Raw genomic sequence first — 6,906 nt, forward strand, 5'->3', positions numbered from 1 at the left:
TGTTGCTTTTGTTATTTAGCCCTAGAGCAGCTCTGTTCAAACAGCACTGTATCCAAAGGCTTTCCATGCATGGCCATCTCGTCTTATTTTCAGAATTACATTATCTAGTGTATCTTTTTTTTTAAGATGCCAGATTGTGCTATGAGGAATATTTAACTACTATTTCTAGCATGTGATGTGGTTTCTAGAAGCTCCCTCATTGGCTTGAGTATATTTATTAATTCAGTATTGTGAATTGAGTATTGTAATGTTTGCTTTTAGATTAAACACATTATTAAGCTTGAAGTCAGCATAATCCAGCTGATCTCTGATTAAAGGCATTCCAGTCCTGACCATCCAGCCTTTTCTGTCAGATAAATCTACATTGTCCAATGCAGTGTTCCCTTTTTGAAAGACAGTCAGGCAGTAAATTGGCAGAATTGTTAGAATATTGGATAAAAATAGCTTGAAGTTTTTGTTTGGGTCTTTATATTCTGAGTTCAAATCCTATGAAGGTCAGCTTAGTATTTCATCATTCTGGGAGGAAGTACCAGTCCATGATGGTAGACTGGCAGAAACGCTAGGTGTTGGTTTATGTTTTATTGGTATTTGTTCCAAATTCTCTACATTCAGAGGTCAATTTTGTCTTTCATATTTTGAGATTGATAAATAAAGAACTAGCTGATGGCAAAATTGTTTGATTGTCAAACAGGATGTCTTATGGTATTTGTTCTGGCTCTGAACATTCAGAATTCAAAACCTCACCCAGCTTACCATTATGGCAAAGAAACTGCTTCCAGATAGACAAATTAAATAAAAAAAAGAATAGTGTGTGGTGGGGTTAGGAGTAGATGAAGGCATGTAGTCTAGTGATTAGTGTGGTGCACTAATGATTAGTGTGTTCTTGAGAAAATCACTTCATTTTACATTGCTCCAGTCCACTCAGATATAAATGAGTTCCTAGCAATAGTTGGGAAGTTAACAACTGGGATGGACTGACGTTACGTTCAGGGGAAGTGCTGCAATCTCAATCACTTATACACTTTGGAAACCAGGTTAAGCTCCGATCTTACGAGCCCAGACCCAACTGGTGGCGGTGGTTGGGAGCGCTGTATGCATCGCCATATAAACAGGAAAATATAACGAAAATATAATACGGAACAACCGGGGAATTATCGTTTCATCAGCTGTCTAGTCTAAGGAATTTGCAGTTTCGGCATTTGGGATAGTACTGCTTAGCCCTAGCCTACGCCAATAGCGCTGAACGCAGTTGTTAAGGATTGATTTTTGTCTTATTTTCATTGTTCTCATATTCGCTGGATCAATTCCCGTTTGTTCTGCCTGTTATTGTTTTCTTGAATAGTATCGTAGGCGCAGGAGTGGCTGTGTGGTAAGTAGCTTGCTTACAAACCACATGGTGCCGGGTTCAGTCCCACTGCGTGTCACCTTGGGCAAGTGTCTTCTACTGTAGCCTCGGGCCGACCAAAGCCTTGTGAGTGGATTTGGTAGACGGAAACTGAAAGAAGCCCGTCGTATATATATATATATATATATATATATATATATATATATATATATATATATATATATATATATATGTATGTATCTATATATATATATGTATGTGTGTATATGTTTGTGTGTCTGTGTTTGTCCCCCCAACATCGCTTGACAACCGATGCTGGAGTGTTTACGTCCCCTTAACCTAGCGGTTCGGCTAAAGAGACCGATCGAATAAGTACTAGGATTACAAAGGATAAGTCCTGGGGTCGATTTGCTCGACTAAAGGCGGTGCTCCAGCATGACCACAGTCAAATGACTGTAAAGAGTAAGAGTTTCGTTTTCTCTTAGATTAATAACCCTTCCTCCAAAAAATGGCATCAGACTCAAAGGTATTTATGTCCTTATTAAATGGGAGCAATCTAAGGATACAAAGGGGCTCAACAGATGAATATGAGAATGATGATGTTCGAGCGTTGGAGAAAATGCTCTGTGGTATTTAATTTCAGCTCTTTATGTTATAAGTGCTCAAGTAGGTGTAGCCAATGTATCTGTACATTGTCAATAAAATGGTGTCTTGTTAAAAATACTCGAAGGAAGATAGGAAACTATCCTTGTATTCGTCGAAAATACTATGATAAATACGTACTGTAGTTGTCACCGAAATCACCAGAGAGCGTTTGTAGTCCTAGCGGTACTTGTGGGTCGTAGCTTTAATCCGTCAACCAGTTTAATATCACTACTTGGTCTTTGGATGCTTTTAGTAGATTCCACTTTGTTGCAAGCATTTGGACAAGGTCTTCGGTTTGAAGTTATCTTCTTATTTTCCATCAACCAGTCTCGGTCAACTTCCAAAGGCTCTTCGGTACAACTTTTCCTACTAACTAAATGTCAAAATAAATGACTGTGTAAATTGGGTAACATTTGGCTGCTATTTCCAATAGGTCGAAGCACCACATAGAAGCGCCAGAGTTGGCTCATTAACATAGTGGCTGTCTTCTCTGAGTGATAGATGTGTAGCAAGGATATAGAACCGACTCCCGGTCAAATCATACTGCTATGGAATAAGCAGGAAATCAGAGTACAAGGTAGACATGTCCAATTTAGGAAATGCTCTCTGTACGCCTTTGTACTACGCCTTTTTGCTATGCCTTGTTTTGTTCAGAGTTGTCAGTCCTGAGTTCCCTTTCATATCTGCCGTTTTGCATGTGGGTCACTCAGTTTTTGCTAGTCATTAGAACACCGGATAAAATAACCTCGCAGGAATTGGTCCCTAATTTCTGCACTCTGAGTTCAAATTCCACCGTTTTCAACTTTGCCTTTCATCTTCTAGTGACTAATAAAAAATACCAATCTAAGGCATTGTTGTTGGCGGAATTGACAGAGGGTCTGGCAAAATGTTCCTGCCATTTTTATCCCATAAGAAAAGTGATACAGTTGGATAAATGGATTCCGTACGAATTGATTGAACATCAAAAATTGCAGCAACTAGTGGTGTTTAATGCTGCTAATCCGCAGTAAAAAATATATCTTTATGCCCTGTATCATTACTTGTGATGATAAATGGATGTCGTTTGTCAAAAATAGACGATCTGGGCTGTGGCTAGGTGTAGATGAGCCTTAAAAACATTTTTCAAAGTAATCAGTGCTCTTAAAATTATTATGGGGCTTTGTAAAACATGTCTACCATTCTCTATTTTTTGCAAAAACGAAGAATAAATAACTAGCTGGAATTCCTTTAAGCTTGTTTAGGGTTGATGTGGGGGTTAAACAACAACTTTAAAATGTCTAATCGGAATGCCACACATTCCGATGGTATGGTTATCACTGAATATGACAAAAATATAATAGGTTCGTCTAAAAAAAGAAACCAAACTATTTAAAAAGCAGGCTAACCAACTGCATTAATGTTCAACCGATATATTATATCAATCATAGATTATATCAGCGCTGCTTGGGCCATCAATCTATCTGCAACAGTCCAAAATAAGCTACAAAGAAACACAAAACAGTACATTTTAGATCAACAAAGATTGTACGTCTACGGACCAACTACATACACAATGAAAGGAATATACAAAAAATGAAAGACAACCAAGACGTAAGTGGTACAGGTTGTTGCTGGAGTTAATTCCAGTCCTCACAGTCTCTAATGATTAATGGTAATTAGAGGATCATTTATATGTCTGATGTTGCTGTTCAATCCCAAATCAGCCCATATCGAGTAGGCGTATGATTACAGGCTTTCGAGCCGCAATCACCCCATGTTTTTATATATGAGAGTGTGATTTGAGGAAGATTTGATTGTTATTTCTGACAAGCCGAGCGACAATATAGTGGCTTGTTTGTATGCCGGTTGTTTTTGTTTTACCTCAAATTAGTCCTGTAGCGAACTCTAGTGAGCTTCCTATGAAAGTCCATCTACCATTCTATTCATAATTCCATTGTGTATGTGCGTGTGACCTCAATAAACGTGTTAAAGTTACCACCTTGTGTTTTATATATTCTTTACCGGGTTCCTACCACCACAATAACATAACAGACTTCTGAGAGTCTCGTTAGATGACACCACAACATATAACATCTAAAGTTCTGATGGAGCAGACTTATGCTCAAATGTTTTTCCAATCGTGATCATCCCGAGGAACTACTTTGTTGAAGGTGATCTCATTTGTTTAAGGTGGCAGCGACAACGACGGCAAGCGTTATATAGAAACAGACTAAGCAGTGTATATATTACAACACGTCTAGACTCATATGATATTACATATGATTAACTACAGCATATCGGAGTCGTACAGTATGATCTTCATCTCGAAGGAGACATGGTTATCGTTGGCAGTACCATTATTTCTCAGCTTTCTAAGATTATGGAGTCATTCCTCAGTAAGTTTCGTTAGTGTGGGAAAAGACTTGTGTCCTTAATCGCTGCAATGTTTGGTCTTCTGTGTTGAGAAGACAGGAGACCTGTCTCATTGCAGAGAGACGTCAGAGTAAGAACCATCTTGCTATCTCTCTTTGTGAGGAGTAAGGAAATGGTTAGCGATAGGATTTGTATCTCTTGATGAAATTTGAACCAAGAGCATTCTGGTAATTCTGCCAATCTACTACATTGAAGTGTGTTCTTTATTTAACGACGAGCCCTGCATGGATGAAAGGAGTATTAAAAAAAAAATGACGTTTGCGCTATTCGACCTCAGAGTGCGGAGAGGAGGAATGAATAGGCATTATATCGGGCGTTTCTAACAACTGCCAATTCATTGAAGACAGTGCATATATATACATACACACACACACACCCACACACATATATATATTTATATACATACATACATACATACATACATATATATATATATATATATATATATATATATATATATATATATACATATATATATATATATATATATATATATATATATATATATATATATATATATATATATATATATATATATATATATATATATATATATATGTATATACACACACACACACACACACATATATATATATATGAAGGGATGTAATAAATATCCTGGAAACAGCTGTAAGACCTTCTATTTATAAATGTTCTAAAATCTACACGCTGATATATAACCTACGTTGGACCCTTATTTGCATAATCACCGAACCTGGAGCTTAACTATGGTCTATCCATAGCACTTACTCAGCATTACCTGACACCTTTGGGTCTCACTGACACCATTACCTCTCATAACCCCCCTCTCTCTCTCTCCTCCCTCCCCCTCTCTCTCTCTCCTCCCTCCCCCCTCTCTCTCTCTCTATATATATGTTTATATGTATGTATTTATAAATATATATATGTATACATATATATTTATGTATATATATGTATACGTGTGCGTGTGTGTGTGTGTGTGTGTGTGTGTGTGTGTGTGTGTGAAACAATAGATCTATGGGTTGTACCTGGTCATTTGGTCGACTACTGCAGTTGACTCAGCAGGTCTACTTTACCAGGCCTGCACTGAATCAACTGAACAACAACAACAACAACAACAACAACAACAATAACAACAACAATAACAACAGTAGTTGCAGCACCACCGACGAATACGGCGACGACATTTCAACTAAGCGGACACTAACGCAATACTTCTTTATAGATTTGAATTCTACTTTCACAGTTTCGTTGTCAGAAATAAGAGTATTTTTGCTGTGTTGAAGCAAATAAGATGCAAAATACAATTGAGAAATGACGCATTGTTCAAATATAACGTTATACGTAATTATGATTTCATCTGTAAATATGACGCAGTCCGTAATGATGACGTAATATTCAAATATGTCATCTTACATAAATATGGCGGAATATGTAAATATGATGGAAGATTCAAATCTGACGTTGTACATAAATATGACAGGCTATGTATGACGTCATATTCAAGCATGACGTCATACGGAAATATGACGGACTATGCATTACTTAATATCTGAACATGATGTCACACGGGAATGTGATGGACTATTTAAATATGATGTAATATTTAAATTTGACGTCATACGTAAATATGACGGGTTCTGTAAATATGACGTAATATTAAAATATGACATCATACGTGAATGTGACAGACGATGTGTATATGACGTAATATTCAAATTTATGACGTCATTTGCAAATATGACAGGCTTTCTAAATATGGTGAAATATTAAATTATCAACATATACATAAATATGACGTCATACATAACTGTTACGTAATATTCAAATTTGACTCCGTAATATATCTGATGGACTATGTAAATATGACGTAATATGTAAATGAGTAAATCTGAAAAATCTATAATATACTGATTCATAATTGTAATTTTATAGAAAACAAAATCTTGTTTTACGGAATGATCTGACTATTGGTATTTATTTTATTGATTCTACACAACACTAAATGTCCAAATGATTCACCACACAAAACCGCACAGCAATGCACCACATCACATTGCAGCATCCCGCACTCCGCACAACGCCTCCTCGCATCACATCACGCTACACTTCATTAAATTACGTTCCACAACTTCATACGGCACACCACACAATACTATGCAGCAGCACGACAATGCAACGCGCAACACTATACAATGCAACACATCCAGCGTTGGATTAACAATTTAGAAAAATAAGCATTGCTTTCTGCATCAAGGGAAGCGGGGTGGTGGTGGTGAAATTCTTCAGAGCGGTGCCCCAGCATGGTCGTAGTCTAAAAACTGAAACAATTAAAAGATAAACCACCATTGTGCATTATACAATATCATAGCACATCATCCAAACCACACAACACTAAACAACCAATGAGGAAACCTCTATGTGGTCGTTCGACCTGCAAGAAATAACAGCCAAATCTCATTGGTTCTCACCCTGCTGTTTTAGAAATAAAAGGACCTATTTGAATGTAGATATAGATGTAC

This window comes from Octopus bimaculoides, chromosome 6 (genome assembly GCF_046866305.1).
Source record: "Octopus bimaculoides isolate indiv1 chromosome 6, ASM4686630v1, whole genome shotgun sequence".
Taxonomy (NCBI): Eukaryota; Metazoa; Mollusca; class Cephalopoda; order Octopoda; family Octopodidae; genus Octopus; species Octopus bimaculoides.